Genomic DNA, 20,607 nt, shown 5'->3' on the forward strand with positions numbered 1-20,607 from the left:
AAAAATAAAATTTTAATTCAGTAGAAGTTTCAGCAAACCCTAGTAATTTCTTTTTCTTTGCCCTTTGCTTTGAGTTTAATCTCTGTGGCTATTTTAGTGGCAACTCCTGGGTACTTTTCCCCGGGCTCACTTATTATCAGTGTCCATTCACTAACCAGTGTATATAGGGGACTGTTAAGTGTGCCTGGATGAGAAAGGGGCTCTTTTTTGGTACTTTTATAGCTGTTATTGATTGGTTCAATAATTTGGTCGATTTTCAATCAATATGTTCTATGCTAGGCTGAAGAGAACCAACTTCAAAAACTGTAAAGTTGAACTCTGGCCATAGCATCCTTTCACTCACTCAGCAATTGCAAATAAAACAATGAGAGCGACTACACACTGTCTTCATCTTCAGATTCTCTCACTTCCTCACGGTACATCTCCTAACCCTGTTTCTTTTCTTGTTGTATCTAGTGTCAGCTGAGGGGATAACCTACCTCCTGGTTAGGAGGACTGCCTCTCCAGCCCTCCTCTGTGTATTAATCTCCAGCATTCAGTGGGTTCACAGGTGTCTGCCCGCAGAGTCTCTGCCTTGCTTTTGTCATGGTGGCACGGTGAGTGTTGTGACATTGTGACTCTACAGTCCTTTAGTCTTTTGTATTTGCTTAAACATTTAAAAAAGTTTTTTTAATTAAAAAAATGAATCTAGAGTGATTATTTTCACATCATCATCAGAAACATTTCCATAGGTGACCAAAAGCCTCAGTCACAGAAACTAGTAAGACATTATTGAGAAAATGTGCTTAAATTCAACTTACATTTGACCATTTTCAAAAACTTGCTTTCTTCCTTCTCCCACCAGAAATACCTACTTCCCCACCTTAAAACTGTACTTTCAGCTTGACCTCCTCTGGTGGTACATAGCTTGGTGGCATTTGGTACATAGCATTTGCCACTTAATATGGAATTTATCTATGTATGGTTCTGTCTCTCTAAGATGTTCCTTGAGTTCCCATCTTCTCTAAAGTATTTCCACTCGTATCCTCAGTATCCAGTCCAGAAACCAGCAAAAAGTTGTTGTCTAGAGAACATTTCTTGCAGGGCATCATGAAAAAGCTAATATTTACAGAACATTCTTTGAAAAAACGGCCTCGTGATTAAAGAGTGGTGGGAGAGGGAACCTGACTGCTTGGTGGCTCCTAAGCCTGCCACACCGTGGGCAGACACCCGTGAACCCGCCGAAGGTTGGAGATTAATACACAGGAGGATGGGTGCAGAGGCAGTTCTCCTAACGGCTCCTTGCAGGACTTGACTGCTGTAGCTCCCAGTGTTCCACCCTAGCAGCAGTTCTTTGGGAGGCCAATCTCATGACCAGTGTATCAACATCATGATGGTGTGTTGCCATATCCAGACCTTGAGTGGACTTTCCAATGATCAAGAAGTCAAGTAACCTCTCTGTTCGTGGCTGTTAAAAACTTGAGGCAACATAGCACACTCAGTACAGGATTGGATTGAGGCGATGACATTCTACTACAAAAGTGAGAGACCGTCACGCATTTATACCCACATCTTGACACATACACATCCTAACTTTCCATGTTCTTTGCTTCTCTACAGATTTTATAGAAACTTTAAATAAAAATAAGATAATAAAATTCACACCACATAAAATTATACCATGTAACATTTATAGATGTCATTGACATCTTTGTTTTAAAGAATGTAAAAGGGCACTATATGTGGGAGTTTTATAAAATTCCGAATTTTCAGCTGACAGGATGTTCCATCCTCAAACTCGACAAATGTCATTTTTGGCCAAGTATGGTCAAAGAAATAAGGGACATAAGAAGATGTCATTGGTGTTTCAGGGTCTACTCTCTGACAGCTGTGAGGAAGATGGATTTAAAGGTGAGAGAAAGACGGAAGATTCTCATGATAGGTGTAGAAGTCAGAGTCCCTGCACGCAAACACCCTTCATTCAAGTCCCAGGAACTGTCCTTCTGAGGCTCTCACAGTCATCCTGGGGGTTATGTCTTCTGGTTTTGCCACTGCTTCACAGTGGGACTGGGTGGGAGCAGGACGTTTTGGGTTTTCACACTTGGAAGGGCATCTGAAAAGCAAATGATCTAGCCTCTTCATTTTACAGATGGAAAAACCAAGGCCAAGGGAAGAAAATGGTCTGTCCAGAGTTGCTGGGTCAGGCTGGCTCAGCATGGCTATGGAAACCAGCGTCTACTCCCTCACAGCTGCACTCCCAGCCCCAACCAGCAGATCCATCCTACTGTGGCCTGAGTGGGAGGCATTTGAAGACCCTGACCCTATGGGACTCAGAATCAACCCCCCCACCCGGATGACTTGTTTCATGTCCTAGTTTGGTTAACCATGTATCTTCTTTGTTCTGGGACCCACACTCGTTTTTAGTTTTTGCTAAAGGTTCTGGGAGTCCTTCTTTTGGAATTGACCAGTACTTAATTCCCTTAGCGATGAGCTGTATTCAACTTTATTACTAAGGACTATTCCTTTGGCAGTGAATTAAACTCAATGGAGATGGACTTAAACCAGATACAAGGAGACTTGCAGCAGTCCAGAGCTGCAAAGTCCAATGGTGCTTCCAGGGGGCTGCTTGACGTTGTTCAGACTTGGTTTCCTTCTATCTCTCCTACATGTTGGCTTTCTATTTCGGGACTCTGTCTCCTTCTGGTGCCCCCTAGGCCACCCCCTAGTTTCATCTAGTTGCTGGAACTAGCTCAGCAATATCATCAGAAAGAAAGCATCCTTCCCCCACCAAATTCCAGTGCTTTCTCCGTTGGACCCAAGTGAAAGTCACACTCATCCCCAGGTGTGTGGGAATGGGGTAAGTCAACCTCACCTGAACCATATGGACTGAGAGAGGAAGAGTAAATTTTCCTAAAAGAAGTCATGGATGCTTGTTATCAGAAAAAGGGGAGATAACAGTTTGTATGGGCAAACCAGCAGATGCCCAAGATGTCTCGCCTGCCCTCTCTCACCCTGCTTTGGCATTCTGACCCTGACTACCCTTGGCCTGCAGTCTGGCCCTGAAGGCTGCTGATAGATGTCTCCAAAGATGACTGATTTCAAACACTTTTAAGGATTAGCTGTTCACTTTTTCTCCTTCATATCAGAGTTCCCCATCATCCCTGTAACAGAGATGGTCCACCTGGGTTATCACCTGCTCTTGCTCTACCTTGTAACTCTTAACCATAAATAATGGACCAGAAAGCCTCTCTGCATGCTCTCCTCTCTACAGACAAAAGGTATGAAGAAGGACAGGGGCAGATGGAAATCTTCTAGTCTTTATTTCAGAAAATTTTATTTTATTTTAAGACATAATTGAATAGTTTGTTTGGTTATTTTTTCCAGGAGCGCCAATTACACAGTCATCCCATGACTTTGTCTGGTCCCATGTCCCATGTCCCATTCCTTCCCCATTAACCCCAACCTGGGTCAATAAATGGGGATGCATCCAACAGGCATCAGATCACAACCAATGCCCCACAGCAAGTGAATGACTCCTCTGGGACTTGCAGCCAGTTCTCTAGGCTCATCTGCCCTTTGCACTATTCCAAGGAGCCAACCACACTGGAAAATCAAACAAAAGAATTAACACAAAGAAGCTCTGAGTGTGAATATGTCAGCCAGCCTACAATCAGAAGAGAAGAATCAAAAGCAGAGTCAAGGCTGCTGTTGGGCGTTGTCGTTATAGATGGGCACCCTCGTACTGCCATCCCAGGAGCAAGTTCTTTGACAGGTGGGGGAAGCACTGACTTCATTAGCTCGTGTGGGAGTGAAGGGGAGAGATGTCCCTGGGAACTTCTGGCAGCCTTGCGGGGAAAGGATGGTGACGTTGTGTTTCATATTGAACTTGGCATACATGGGAGTGATGAGGGTGTTCATAAGAGATCAGATGGCACTTTCAGTTTGTCTGCAAATGCCTAATTACTGACCTGACACCCAGTGCTTCAAATAGGCCCAGGAAGCAGCTAACTGGTGTATGGAGGCATCTGGTAGTGCAATTACCCTGTCAGCTCTTTATCCACTTGTAGCCCTGTCATTAGACACTTCTTTTCCTTGATATGCTTAAAATGTAGAGTTACCAACCAGAGCAATTTAAAATGATATATAGTTATTTTTTTCTCTCCTTTCTTGTCGAGGGAGAACTTCATAAATGATGTCACAATAAACGGAATGTGAGAGAAACCTCAGAAATGAAATTTGTAAGGGCAGAGACGGCAGGGGGAAGAGAAAGATCATGCCAGGGCTCCCGAGTGCTAATGAATTAATGGAGAAGCCGAGTTAATGAGTGCCGAGGAGGAGTTGCTGTCAGAGGTTTTGAGGTAATAGTGAAGAGTTATGGAGCCAGGAGGCAGAGCCTGGAGCGTTCAAAGTGGCCCCATGGCTCTAGAAAGGGAAGGTAGAAAAATTAGGGAGCTAGGTCCCCAAGCTAGGTAAAGAGTCAGGAAGACAAGGAGAATGCTGAGAATGATGGGAGTCCTGCAGCCCTGGAGAGATGTTGAAGGTGGAAGATGGAGAGCCCATGGGGAAGCTTGCACGTTGTTATTTGTGTAGGAATAGGGAGGAAGAAATGCATGTGCAGGAGCAGAGTCTTTCAAGACTGCCCTCAGGTAAGTAAGGACAGTTTCAACGATGGAGAGTGGGGCTGGGCGTGGTGGCTCACACCTGCAATCCCAGTACTTTGGGAGGTTGAGGAGGGCAGATTGCTTGAGCTGAGGAGTTTGAGAACAGCCTGGGAAACACAAAGAAACCCTGTCTACACAAAAAAAATGCAAAGTCAGCAGGGCGTGTTGGTGCACACCTGTAGTCCCAGCTACTCAGGAGGCTGAGGTGGGAGAATCGCTGGGTCCCAGGATGTCAAGGCTACAGTGAGTTGTGATCACACCACTGCACTCCAGCCTGGGTAACAAAGTAAGACTCTCTGACAAAAAAAAAAAAAAAATAGAAGATAGAGAAGGAGTGATTAAAGAACGTAGGAAAGGTAGATGAATTTGGGGACATGAGGTGATTTGCAACTGTGTTTTCACTTAATTTATCCCCTGAGACTGCATTTGAAAATGGAAGGATTTAAAACTCAGAGAGGTTTAATTATTTGCCCAAGGCTCACACAGCTCCCAGTTGTGGTACAACTCAGATTCTGCTCAACACTTTCAGAATTTGCTATAAAAATGCAGATGCTGTCTTGGACTCAGAAAACTCACAGCCTCAGCAGGGGAGGCAGATAGGCACCCCAACAGCAATATATCATGGGAAATGTTAGAGTAGAGTTTCTTCCAGATTTATCTCCAGCCTTCTCTCCCACCAGGCTGCTATTTCCCCTACCAGATGGTTGTGGGCATCAACTAAAACCAAGGGTGTGAACAGTTTTGTAAACTCCAGAGGTCTCTGGAAAAATTACAGCAATTCTCCTTGTGGTTCTCTGAATAGCCTCAAAAGAACGATGCTGCTCAATTTATTTAAACGAAACCTTAAGGCAAACAGGTAATCCTGGTTGTCCAAATACCAAGGACATCGTTTGCACCTCCAGATTGCCATTGCTTTCCTTGGTGTGTCTCTCGCTTCCATCATTCTTCCTGTAAGAACCCATTTGGCATCTGCTGTGTGTGAGGTCCTGTGCTGGTGCTGGGAGCATGATGTTGAAGAGCAAAGCCAAAGTGGTTTCAAGGAGCTTTCAGCCTGAGAAGAGCAGCTGACACTTATCAACAACCCCTCATGTGGACATTAGTCATGACGCAGAATTGTTTTCCTACCTTGGTGCCTTCCATTGTATTGCCTCCCTCATCTCCTAGATGATGAATTTCTCTTGTAAAGTTCTGTCTTGCCTATGAAAACAACCCCAATTGCACAAAGTAGGGGAGATCAGTCTAAGCCCTGGGTCCTTGGTAGGTGCTGTGCACACCTCCGTGGAAGCACTCCCACATTCTGTGGTGGTCTTACTGCCCCTTTGTTCAAAGGAGTGGCTTGTCCACACTAAGAGGGGAGGTAAGTCTGATTCAGCGCTGAAAATCCAGCACCAACAGGGCAGGTGGCGTAAGTGAGACTTCAATAACTATTTATTGATTGTATAAATTAGTATCTGATGATTAAGTGAGTGAATTTTCTTTTTCTGAATTTGCTATGTATAACTAACCTGAATGATAACTGTCTTCTCATATATATTGGATAGCAATCATTTTAGGGGCTCCACAAATCTCAGAATTGATCACATTGCTCTTTTTCTATGGCCTCTAGGAAGCTCAGAGCCTACTTTTAGCAAAACATGGAACCATCTGGCTTGCTTTTTCAGCTACGCTACTTACCTAAGCAATAGTTTTTTTTCCTTCTTACTATAGGATCACATTGATTTCTTTCCATGTTTATGCTATTCTATGCTATAGAATAGAATTGAAACCACTTTTGCTATGTTATTCTATTCTATAGTATAAACGTGGAAAGAAAGGAGAGTTAATAGATATCTTTTAAAGTTGTCTGGTTATTAGAGTCATCTGGGTGGCCATACTCCTTAAGTTGCTTAGTCGTTGACTGCAGAGTCATAGCATATTCATAAATGATAACCTTCCCTCTCTTATTCTTCCTGAGGGTTTCTTAGGCAAAATACGGTACTGCACATAAGCACATTCAGATAAAAAATCCTATAGTTGGTGATAACTTCGAATGATAGAATCTTAATAAACTTTCTGTGTTTGATTGGGTGAGATAACTAGAGATACATATCATGTGTGATCACTGCACGACAGAAGATAAGCTGGTCATCATTTTCAGATAAAAATGCCCATCCATCCACAGATTGCAATCAGGGGGCTGCCATGCAGTTCTTGGTCTATTCCAGTTAATTAAATGCTAAATGAAATTCAGAGTTCTGGCTTCTAGAGATTCAACAATCTGTTGCCATGTACTGCAAAGTCACAGAATACAGTTTGGGAGCTTTCCTGAGGGGCTAGTAGTTGCTCAAGAAATACTCATTCCCTTCTGTTGAGATCTCCTCTACAAAGCTAAATGGGGTGACATCTGAGTCCTCTTCTTCCTCTGACAGATGTGGGTCAGAGGTGTTTGCCAGTGGGGTGGGTGAGGGGTCTGGAAAGACCTCTGTGTCCCATTCTACCTGCAGTGGGTCAGCGTTCCTGAGTTCCCATTTTGTGCACTGAAAACATGAAGCATATTTAGATGAAAATGAGAGAAAAAGATCTATAATAACAATTCTCTATGTTGGAATACTATCCTGATTTTGCTCTCTCCAGGAACCAGAATCAGGCAGTCTTTACTGGGCCTTGATACCTACCTCTAACCATGTGTAGTTTTCTGCTGGAACTTCACAAAAATGAGCACTGGCTGTTATTACTGAGCACCTATCAATGTCAAGTGCTGAGCTAAATACTTCAAACTCAAGTTCATCCTCACAACATCCCTACCTGGAAAGTATTATCACCCACATGATTCCAAAGCTCAGAAATGGTAAGCAACTTGCCTAGAGTCACCCCACTAGCAAGTGGTAGACCTAAGATTCATATGTGTGCCTATTTAATAATATTTAAATACTAAATAACAATTAAACCTACCATTGGAATTATTTATTCAATAAATACATTACTGAATATCAACTCTATGCCAGGCACCATACTAGGGGCTGACATGAGAACTGTCTATAGTTTGCAGTACTTGCTGCTGTCATATGATCTATAAAAACTACCAAGTCTTTTTTTCCTCATCAAGGTCATGGACCTTCTGTGTGTCCCACTGTGGTGCACTTTATGATGAGGAGGTTCTACTTGCCTGAGCTCTCTTAATCATACTGAAGAAGGCTATTTTTGTTGTTGTTGTTGTTGTTGTTATTCATACTCTTGTTCGAAGCCCAGGTTCTAAAACTGTGTCAACTACATTTAATTTGTCCCCAAGATTGTGTTTTCTCTGAGACGTTCTGCAAAGTGCCAACCACCGGCATTCCCAGGAGGGAGGGGAGCCTGGAGAGGACTCAACTCTCTCCCTCTCTTTTACTGTCCACTCTGCCAGTCTGTCACTTAGCAGTGTCAATGGCCTCTCATTGAACAATCCACAGATGACCAGGGGACTGTCCAAATCTCCTCTGGGGATTGCTCTCTACCTAGAATAATAAACCATGTTCTTCGTGCTTAAATAAAGAGAGATAACCAAATACCTCTAAACATCTGGAGGAAATCAATGTAACAAAAGAAAGAGATTAACATCAACGTGCAGTCTGGAATAAATCAGAGAAAATTCAGAAGCAATCGCCTCTAGGCTTGAAGTTCTTTGAAACGATATTGCATCAATAAAACAAGAAAAAGATGCCACAGTAAAAGAAAAGAAGAAACAAAACTCTTTATTAAATGTCAAACCAATAAAATGAAATAGCTGAATAGAAATGGTAGAAGTAAAAGACGAAGACAACTCCTAAATAAATAAGAATATTGATAGAAATTATAAGAGTTGTAGAGCATTAATCCAGGAGTCCCAGTGAATGAGTTTCCTACTGTGCCTGTGCCAAGTACACAAATAATGACTTCACATGACACAGATTTATTATCTTACAGTCCTGTGGATTAGAACTCCAACTTGTGCCTCACTGGGCTAAAAGTCAGGTGTGGCTGGGTTACATTTTTCCTGGAAGCTCTAGGGAAGAATTCGTTTTCTTACCTTCTTCAGTTTCTAGAGGCTACTTATAATCCTTGGCTTCTGGCCCCTTCTTCCGTCTTCAAGACCAGCAATAGCAGTTTGAGTCCTCGTATTTCCCTCCTGTGACTTCCTCTCCTGACTCCCCCTTTCACTCTTCAGGACCTCATGACTCCATTGCACCCACCTGGGTAATTCAGGGTGCTCTTCCTACATTAAGGAGAGCTGATTAGCAACCTCAATTCCATTTGCAACCCGAACTCCCTTTTGCCACACAATCTAGCACATGCACAGGTTCTGGGAAATAGAGTGTGAACATTTTTGGAGGACCATTATTCTGCCAACCACAGCCATATACAACTTACTGAAACCAAAGAAAAAAATGAGTCAGAAATGGTCACACAGATAGATTTTTTTTTTTCCCCAAGGCTGAAAAGATATGTGAGTAATTGGATTGAATGAGCTTTCCCAGAGGGAGGAGAATGAATGAAGAATGATCTATTCCTAGACATGCCAATGTGACATTTAAAACCCTGAGGATAAAACACATATCATAAATGTTTTCAGAGAGAGAGGGAGAGGGAGGAGTAGAAGAGAGAAAGGAGAGTGAGAGAGTTGGAGAGAGAGAGGGCAAAGAGGCAGAAGTGCCTGGGATAGGGTGTAGCCAACAGGGTTATGCACAGGGAGAAGCCGAGAGCTTTGGAAGAAGAAAGGGACAATAGTTTACTAATCTCCAGATCCCTAATATCTACATGACCCAATACTCAGTAGGAGCCAGATTTCCTAGATTGTTAAATAAACAACAACTGAGCTCTTAATTGTTAGCTATTATTAATTGCTTAACTCTGCTATGCCAGGGTCAATATCTGATGCATCATCAAGCTGCAGAGGATAAGCTGACCAAATTCAGTAAGAATCAGTGCCAGCGAATCAACGAGGTGCTTTGGGAGTTTTTCAGATTCTTTTATTCAAAAAGTCATTCTGGATCTGTCACCTGGAGGAGAGTCTTGTAGCACTTACCATCCCAGAGTCTACTGATGTCAGTCACTGCTGGGGAAGGATTAAGGTGCTAGAATATTTCAGAAGCATCCATATTGCTTGACACTGTTTGGACAAAGATTATAGCAAGGGAAAGACAAAGAGGGCCTCAGCATAAAGCCCGTCCATATTATATTATTAAATCACAGCAAACTCATGGAAGAAACAGAGATGTTTGGCATGGTTGAATTTCTGAGCTAACTAGTGCATTGGTTTTATTTTCTAGACAGATTTATTCATTTCTCCTTGGCTTTTTCCATGGGACGCATATTTATAGGCACCCACAAGTGCCAATGAATGCAGTGAGCTGCCATGACTCCAGGGTGACTCCTTCCTGCCATCAGTCAGTGCAGCCCTGCCAGTGCATGCTCTCACTTCTGGTGCCTGCAAACACTGGTTCCTGCCAGTCCCCTCCTGTCCATGTCTGGTCATCTTTGAGACTCACCTAAGCTCCCTGACAGCCTTTTCTGCCCCTGGGCCCTAACTCAACCAGGGTCCACTGCTCCTCTGGGCTCCTAGAATTTACCTCTGAACATGGAACTCCTAGAAACATTTATATCAGGATTGAAGATCAAGGAAAGATTCTCTTCTCCTGAGAAACTGTCCGAGGTCTTCCATTCTGATAATACAAGTGATGAATTCCTCATGTTCTCTTCTTTGTGTTAACTGCTGGGAGCTTAAGGCGTAGAAATTATCTGAACTTTCATACCACAAATAACGGCATGATCCCTTTTTCATGTTACTTTTTTCAATTTCATTTTATTTTCATATCATGCCATCACTATAGTTGTGAACTGCCTTACATCCTTTCTAACAACATGTAGGGTCTAGGTAAATAAGTATAGGTAAATATATAGATGAGCAAACTGGAAGAGATGGGCCACAATTATATGTTCCCCCAGGGCCTGAACTTCTGGTGGTGATGATGATGATGATGATGATGATGATAATAGCAGTAACTCGTAGCATGTGGGACCTTTGATAACAGCCCTATGTGCACCCTCTGTTTATTCTGCAAGGTGAAAAGGGAAGGGGTTGAGCAACCAGTTTGTCATAGTAACCATAGCCACTCTGGGTCTAATGCAGCTCTGATTATGCTTCCGTGGAAGTCCTCTGGTTCTGGAGCTGCTACTGGGTTCTCATCTAGTAACAGACTGCAGCCATAAATTCTGAGTCCAGATTTAGCTTCTCTTTTTATTTTGGACAATTGATTATTTAAAAAACGGGTGTATTAGTTAGGGTTCCCTAGAGGGACAGAACTAATAGGATATATATACACACACACACACACACACACACACGTGTATATACATGTAAATATAATATATATAATAGGATATATATATATATATCCTATTACATAGATAGATAGATATAAAAAGGAGAGTTTATTAAGTATTGACTTACATAATCACAAAGTCACAAGGTCCCACAATAGGCTGTCTGCAAGCTTGAGGAGCAAGGAGAGCCAGTTCGAGTCTCAAAACTGAAGAACTTGGAGTCTGATGTTTGAGGGCAGGAAGTGTCCCACACAGGAGAAAGATGTAAGCAGGGAGGCTAGGCCAGTCTTGCTTTTCATGTTTTTCTGCCTGCTTTATATTTGCTGGCAGTTGATTAGATTGTGCCCACCAGATTAAGGGTGGTTTGCCTTCCCCGGCCCACGGACTCAAATGTTAATCTTCTTTGGCAACACCCTCACAGAGAAACCCAGGATCAAGACTTTGCATCCTTCAATCCAATCAAGTTGACACTCAGTACTAACCATCACATGTCCACCCCTTGTCAGCTTGAACCCATAAACATTCAGTTTCCACCAAAGTCCGGTAACAGGCTCTCAAAAGGAGAGTCATCATCTGCAGAAGATGGCAGGGCCTTGCTCCAAAATCCTAGAGGCCTCTGCTGTGAGTCACCTATGGGGGCCTTGTAAAGGCTCCAAACAGCATCCCTATCTGCCACTGACACCTCAAGCATCATTGGATCTGCTGGGTCATATGGCCCAAGTGGCAGAGGAGTTTGCACAGCAGCCTGCACCTGTTGCAGAGCCTTCTCTTGTTCTGGACCCCACTCAAAACTGGCAGCCTTTCAGGTCACTCGATAAAATGGGCTGGAGTAACATACCCAAATAAGGAATGTGTTGCCTCTAAAATCCAAATAGGCCCACTAGATGTTGTACCTGTTTCTTGATAGTAGGAGGGGCCAAATGCAGCAACTTATCCTTCGCCTTAGAAGGAATATCTCAACAGGCCCCACACCACTGAATCCCTCGAAATTTTACTGAGGTAAAACCATACAAACTCTAGAAGAAAACCTAGGCAATACTATTCAGGACATAGGCATGGGCAAAGTCTTCATGACGAAAATGCCAAAACCAATTGCAACAAAAGCCAAAATTGACAAATGGAATCTAATTAAACTAAAGAACTTCTGCATAGCAAAAGAAACTATCAGAGTGAACAGACAACCTACACAATAGGAGAAAATTTTTGCAATGTAACCATCTGACAAAGGTCTAATATCCAGAATTTACAAGGAACTTAAGCAAATGTCTCACCAATAAGTCGAGTGTGTTTGCTACTTCTTGCTCACTGGATCCAATCAGCATAATGTCATCAATGTAATGGACCGGTGTGATATCTTGCAGAAGCAAAAAGTGATCAAGGTCTCTCTGAATAAGATTATGTCACAAAGCCTGAGGGTTGTTATAACTCTGAGGCAAGACAGTAAAAATATATTTCTGGCCTTGCCAACTGAAGATAAATTGCTTCTGGTGGGCCTTATGAATAGGAATGGAGAATAAGGCATTTGCCAAGTCAAAGGCTGCATACCAGGTACCAGGAGATGTGTTAATTTGCTCAATGAAACCACATCTCGTACAGCAGCTGCAATTAGAGTCACCACTTGGTTAGGCTTATGATAATCCACTGTCATTCTCCAAGATTTGTCTGCCTTCTGCACAGGCCAAATGAGAGAGTTGAATGGGGATTGGTGGGAATCACCACCCTTGTGTCTTTCAAGTCCTTGATGGTGGCACTAATCTGTGCAATCCCTCCAGGGATGCAATACTGTTTTTGATTTATTATTTTTCTAGGTAGAGTCAGCTCTAATAGCTTCCATTTGGCCTTTTCCACCATAATAGCCCTGACTCTGCAAGCCAGGTAGCCAATGAGAGGGTTCTGCCAGCTGCTAAGTATGTCTATGCCAATTATGCATTCTGAAACTGGGGAAATAACCACAGGATGAGTCCAGGGACCCACTGGACCCACTGTAAGTTGGACCTGAGCTAAAACTCCATTAATTAACTGACCTCCATAAGCCCCTACTTTAACTGAAGAACCACAATTACGTTTTGGGTACTCTGGAATCAACGTCAGCTCAAAGCCAGTGTCTAGTAGTCCCCAAAATGTCTAATCATTTCCCTTTCCACAGTGCAGTTACCCTGGTAAAAGGTTGGAGGTCTCTTTGGAGAAGAATGGGAGAAAGATTCACTGCATAAATTGTCAGTAATGCAATGGGGGTCCTTCCTCAATGGGACCCTGCCTCCAATTCATTCAAGGGGTTCTGGGTCTGTAAACTGGCTCAAGTCTGGAAATTGATTGAGGGGTCATAATTCTCAGTTTTTATAATTCAAATTAGTCTTTTGTTCATTTGACCTGCAAGTTTCCTCCTCATATAAATTAAGTAGGAATGCAGTAGGCTTCCTATCAGTTTCACTTCTAGGAATACCGTGATTAATTAGCCAATGCCAGAGCTCTACATGAGTCAGACTATTCTCATTGCTGCTTTGTCTCTGCTGTCCATTACAGTAGCTATGTCCAGCTTGCCTTTGACAGTTGAGTGCTACCACTTGGCCTCTGCCATCTCAGGATCCAATTATTCTCATTGTACTTAAATTTTGTAGTTGAGTGACTGCTGTTCCCACTGTTAGATCTGACATACAGAGAAGAGCAATTACAGAACTCTTCAAAGATATGGGCACCACCCTCACAAATCCGTTTCTCAAGAAATTGGTTGAAAGCATATCTTCTGGACCCTCTTAGCGGGATGAGTAGTTCTAAAATGACTAATGCACTCCACCATCCCAATATCCCTAAGCCTTTGGATCTCTTTCTCTACATTAAACCAAGGGAGATCAGACATTTCCATCCTCTCACAATGGGCCATCCTTTAATCCATATTTCAGCTAACCATGAAAATAAACTATTAAAACCTTTTTTTTTTTAACTCCCCAAGCTGCAACATTAAATGCAGAGTCTCTACTTAGTGGGTCCAAATCAATAAATTCAGCCTGTTCCAACTCTTATGTTCCTTCCACCGTTATCCTATACACTTAATACCCATTCCCATGCCTGTTCTCCAGATTCTGTTTATATAAATTAGAGAATTCAAACAGTTCTTTCTGAGTGTAGTACACCTTCTTGTGGGTCACAGTCTCAACCTCACCTCTATGGGCCTGCAAGACTTTAGTCTAGTTATAGGTCTAGAAGCAAACAGAAGTGTTGGGGGTGACTCCTGAAGAGAATCAACATTATTTTGCCTGACAACTGGCTCAGGGGAGGCTATCACTATTGCCTCAGGCAGTGCAGGGTTTATCTCCATAGATAAAGGTGGAAAGGCTGATGGCAGCATGGGTTGGGGAGGGAATGTTGCCACTACTGGGGATGGGGAAGCCGTTCCTTCTGGCAAAAAAGGTTCATCAGAGTTTACAAACTCAGTGTCCCCAGCTTTATCAGAGTCCTCCCACACGTCCCCATTCAAAGTTGCAGGGTCCCATTTTTTTCCAATCAATGCCCTCGCTTTAACAGTAGACACCTGGTGAGGCTGTGCATGCACCTTTCGTTGCAGGTCAGCCACTTGCATGATAAGAGCTTGTGTTTGTTTTTCCACAATTTCAGCACTTTCTCTACAGGAGATAAGACTCTCACTCAGGGCAATCTTAGCAGATTTGTGGCTCATTGTCTGCTTCTGAAGCTAGGAGACAGAATCCCTGAGTTTATTTTCTTTCATCACTTTGTCCATTGAACTTACGAGGAAACAACCATCTTCATTATGTTCCTTGTTTCTTCACATATGGTAAAAACTGTTATGCGTAGACTCACTAAACTCCCTGCATCTCACAAGTGGTGAATCAGGAGTGTCAAATGCATTTATTTTGCATAACTCTCTTTATAGCAAAGACTATCGGTGTTCTCCATACTATTAGAAGTAGAGTCCTTAGCATTTTTGGCTCTAGTCACATTAAGCAGCCAATTCCAGAAACCCCCAAACTAACGAAAGAACTCCATCCTTAATATTCTGTTCCTTGAGAAACACCCCACTCCTAATACCAAAATCTGTATTAATCAGCATTCCCTAGAGGGACAGAAATAATAGGATATATATATATGTGTGTGTGTGTGTGTATATATATATATATAAACACATATGAGTTTATTAAGTATTAACTTACACAATCACAAGGTGACAAGGTCCCACAATAGGCTGTCTGCAAGCTTGAGGAGCAAGGAGCCTCAAAACTGAAGAACTTGGAAGCTGATGTTTGAGGGCAGGAAGCATCCAGCACGGGAGAAAGATGTAGGCAAGGAGGCTAGGCCAGTCTTGCATTTTCATGTTTTTCTGCCTGCTTTATATTTGCTGGCAGCTGATTAGATGGTACCCACCCACATTAAGGATGGGTCTGCCTTTCCCAGCCCACTGACTCAAATGTTAATCTCCTTTGGCAATACCCTCACAGAGACACCCAGGATCGATACTTCGCATCCTTCACTCCAACCAAGTTGACACTCAGTATTAACTACCACAATGGGTCTATGTTCTTTGAAGGCACGATTTAGAAAGTAAAAAGAAAACAAAGATAGATGTCCATTTAGCCAGGAATGTTTGTTTTCTACCATTTTATAGATGAGTAATTAGAGATACAGAGAGTTAATGATGCATTCAAAGCCACAAGGCAAATCAATGACAGCCACAATTTGAAGCCTGTGGCCATGGGAGTCTCTGTCCACTGAACTGTGTCCTTGCCGACGTACTGTACCAGGTATCTGCAGCTCCTTGATGTTTCTCACATCTGCTCCCCACATCCTCTGGGCTTCCACTGCTGGAGGGTGTAAACTGCTTTCTCAGGACCCAGGGGTTCAGGCCCATTACCTGGGCTCCAAGCATTTTCTCCAGAGTGTCAAGCTGGGAAAGCAGCCTGATTTGTGAACATTCCATATCAGGACACAAGAAAAGCAGAGGCCTGAGCTTTGTTTCTGCATTTCTTTTAAGCCATATAACATCTCAGTTAGAATAACAAGGCAGAAATCACGTTGCAAGGACATGATGTCCACACCTACTAAGAGAGATGAGATCCGCCCTGCTAGTAATCCATCCCAGGCTCCTTGTTAGTGATTTAACTCACTCTTCAGTTGGCACTTTTCAGTCTTTCTATGATCTCACCTTAAATTACCTTTTCAGTGGCATTTCCACAGGTGCCTACTAGCACCTGACAGTCTTGTCAAACTGGATAATTAATGCATTTGTATCTGCCCTGAATGCATTTGTAGTTTTGTACATATTAGGTGCTCCGTAAGCATATACTGATCATGCTGAATGCAACTAAATTGCAATCTAGCAGAGCATACCTAATTGTGTGTTTTCCCAATGTTTGGCACTGCTCAAATCTCTATTGTCCACCCACAGTGAAGGAAATCAAGAGTGGTGGCCTACATTTGACTGAAATCTTATATTTTAAAATATAAGATTAGAGTGCCACAGAACGACCTCAAAGACAGCAGAGCTTCTGCTCCAAAGAGATGGCTCTTTGTGACATGCTTTGAGCCTCTTCATCATAGTCTAGTTACAGACAAGTCAAGGAGTAGGACTGGCTGATTCTCCCTGGGAGATTCCCCTCTTAGTTAGTTTTGACTCAGGGACTGTTTCTTGGAATTCACACCAAGATGTTTGTCCTAAAGAATGTGACTGCATTTTCTCTTTTTAAATTTAACTTGTATTTATTAAATACTCACTAAGTGCATTGAAATACAGATCCGGAAAACATGCCTTCATATGGTTGCTGCAATAAATGCAAATAGCTCATCTTTCTAAATGCAAAGTAAATTGTGCCAGTGACCAGAAGGAGCATGGGTTCTTTGTATAGCGAGAAGACCTGTGTAGACGGCTGTGGGGCTCCTAGGAGGGACATTTTCTGAGATCTGAGATAAGGCAATAGGCAAATGGAACTAGGTCAAGGTTGGCCCTGGGGGGAGCTTCAGGTAGCTTACACACCAGCTCTGGGTGGCTTTTGGGGTTCCCTATGGTTGAAACGTGGAAGGTGGTATATGGAGGGTTATGTGGGGCTGTCATGGAAAATGCAGCATGCAAGAGTGATGATCTGAACTAGGACAGAGGCAGTGAAAGAAGGACAAGAAGCACTGTCTCTAATACATTCTGGATGTAGAATCCACAGGACTTGCTGATAAAATTTTATGCACTCTGGTAGAAAGGAATTTTATGCAAGGTGGTAGAAAAGAGGTGGTCAAGGTCACCTACAAGATTTCTGAGCCAAGGAAGTGAATGATGGTGGTGCTAAAACAATAAGATAAAATAAAATAGAATAGCATTACTAATGTTCATTGTACTTAAGCTATGTGCCAAGTGTTATCTTGGGTGTTCTACATGCACATACTCATTTAATTCTGATAAAAACAAACATGGTAGGAACTGGCATAATCCCCATTTGAAAATGAGGAAACTGAGTCATGGAGCAGTGAAATCGCTTGCCTAAGTTGAAGAACCAGAATTTGAATTTTCATCCTTATATTTCAATGTGCGTGTCCACACCCTTAATACTGCCTTGCAGTATAACCAAACACACCACTGAAAGGTGCACAGCAGAAAAATTACACGCTGGGTAATTACTTGGCCAAAAGATTCTTTGCTTTACAAAATGATTCACTTCATGTTTCTATTGAACTATCTTAGTGAGCTTACCATAGGATTTGTTAAATAGTTCCCTTGCCACACATGCACACACAAAGAGGCACACACACGCAAGCTATTGAGGAAGAGATCTGTGGCATAAAAGAAGTTATATTACTGTTAGATTTCATTGTTATGTTGTGAATGACAGCATCTGCCTGTCCCCAGTCAATGTCTCTAGCAGTAGGCAGTCCAACACCCCTACCCAAAAATACCCTCAAGGGTACCCCAAACAAAGTCTGGGATCCTCTAGAGATCTTCCTAGTTTGCTTTTTGCTTCCTTCCCTGCCAAGGCATTCAGCTGGATCTTAAGCTATTAGTTCATTAGATTTTTCTATACTTGCCATTGCCTCTTGGACTTTTGACATTTCTGTGTACCAAGAATTAGACTAAGCCCTTTATATGCATTTTAATGCAGGGGTTCCACAGACAAAGTCTGGGATCCTCTAGAGCTATTCCCAGTTTATTTTTTGCTTCCTTCCCTGCCAGGATCTTAAGCTATTAGTTCATCAGATTTTTCTGTACTTGCCATTGTCTCCTGGACTTTTGACACTTCCATGTGCCAAGAATTAGACCAAGCCCTTTATATGCATTTTAATGCTTAATTTTAAAAAAAATTTTATAGATTATTGGAGTACAGACGGTATTTGGTTACATGAGTAAGTTCTTTAGTGGTGATTTGTGAGATTTTGGTGCACCCATTACCCAACTAGTATACCCTGCACCCTATGTGTAATCTTTTACCCCTTATCCTCCTCTCACCCTTCCCTCCAAGTGCCCAAAGTCCATCGTATCATTCTTATGACTTTGCATCCTCATAGCTTAGCTCCCACATATGAGTGAGAACAAACGATGTTTGATTTTTCATTCTTGAGTGACTTCACTTAGAATAATAGTCTCCAATCTCATTCAGGTCACTGTGAATGCCATTAATTCATTCCTTTTTATGGCTGAGTAGTGTTTCACCATATATGTATACCACAGTATCTTTATCCACTCATTGATTGGTGGACATTTGGGTTGGTTCCACGATTTTGCAATGGCAAATTGTGCTGCTATAAACATGTTAATACTTAATTTTTAAATAACTGATATGTAGGCATTGTAAGACCTACTTTACCAATGAAGAAACTGGTCAGGAAATGTCAAGCTCTTGGACCAAGATGAACAACAATGGCCAATATGACCCATTCCATCCATATTCTGCCGCCACTTGGTGACATTCTTTCTCAGTCCCTGACTCCCAGTTTCCTTTCTCAGGTCCCCAGTTTTTACCTGATTCCTGGCTTAATTCACTCCAACTGACCATTTCAGACCTCCAGCCTCAGTCCAGGGAGCTGGTGCCCCTGAGCTGCCAAGCCTAGGACCCTGTGGACAGGAGGATAGGAGAGATACTATTAGAGGCTATTTTGGCCTTTAAATCTCTGATTTTCCATAGATTCTTAAGGTTTAAGAAGAGGTTCCTTTGACTTCTCCCAAATAAAGGTTTCTGTGCACAAAAAGAAATGAGCATAGGTGAGATTAGCAAAGGTGATTTGTTACTGCTATGTTGGATTAAAAACATATATACTGTAAAAAGAGAACTCCGACTCCTTACTCATATATTTATAAAAAAAGAAATGTGGTTGATTACAACTTGTTAGATCTGCTGCTTCTCTAGTTCCATTTAGGAAAAAAAAAATGTGGCTTTATATTCCCACCCACTGATTTCCAACTAAAACAGAACTTAGTTGCCTGCTGATCCCGCTGGCTTTTTAAATGAAAAACTTATTCTTTTTAAACTACTGGAAAATTATATTTAAAAATCAGCATAATTCCATTGCCTATTTTTTCTGGATTCCTTGAATAATGCAGGGCTGGTTTCTGGAACAACCCTATGTAATCTGATGGACAAGTCTGGTTATCGACATGCATGTTAGCTGGTGATCTGCACTGTTGCTAAGCTGTAAAGTCTATTTCCACTCGCTAATTAATATAATCTGAGTCAAGATTTTTATTCTCTCTAATCTAATTATAACTTCAGGAGGTAAGACTTTGGTAAGACTTGAAAATATAATAGTATGATATATATTTTCTATATATTTCATATATATATGGTTTCTAAATTCTTTACTCACACACTCATGAGTTGTAGTCATAGTAAATTGTTGTATTAAGCCGCTGAGGTTTGGAATCTTTGTTATGCAACAGTAGGCAACTGGAGTAGTGAATGTCCAGCCAAAGTCCACTACACAGCACATCCCACTCCCTCACGCCATTAGCCCAGCTAGAAATAGACTATAATAGATCACTTCCAAAAGTTTGCCTATATTTGACCTTACTTATAAAGAACACAGAAGCTATGAAAGTCTCCATCTTGGTACCTCCTTATTTATCTGGAAGGAATTGTTTAGATTCCTGCCACACTATTATGGTTAATCTGGGAGTACAACCCTTGTGACACTGTACCACGATGTGAGATCTGGGGGGTGGGACTAGTTAAGATGTAATATTTGGTGGCATTGAAGCAGGTAGAGAAAGCCACTGAACCAATCTTGCTATCAAGACTCATTGATAAAAGTCAGAGACAATCCCCAGGTGAGCTATCAGATCTGGGAACAGAAGAGGTGAAGAGGTATCCACTGGGGTCCCAGACCAGGGTTGGTCTGGATAGTGGAGTGCAGAAGGCATCAGAGCAAGAGTTCTGGACTGAGCCCAAGAACTTCCCAAGGGTTTAGGAAAACCGTTCTTCATGTGGGGACTACTGTGTAGTACACTGCTAGACCTATTGACTTGCTCAAGGGATAAACCAATAAGTAAATGAATGCATGAATAAAAATAAAAGAGGTACCAGTAATGACACCTAGTATTGAAACACTTCTATAGCAAGCACTGTGTTAAGTGTCAAGTGTATTAGCTCATCTTTTTCTCACGACATTTTTATGAGGTTAATACTTTTATTTTTCTCATTTTACACAGGTGGAAACGGAGGTT

The sequence above is a fragment of the Mandrillus leucophaeus genome, unplaced genomic scaffold (genome assembly GCF_000951045.1).
Source record: "Mandrillus leucophaeus isolate KB7577 unplaced genomic scaffold, Mleu.le_1.0 Scaffold4, whole genome shotgun sequence".
Classification (NCBI taxonomy): domain Eukaryota; kingdom Metazoa; phylum Chordata; class Mammalia; order Primates; family Cercopithecidae; genus Mandrillus; species Mandrillus leucophaeus.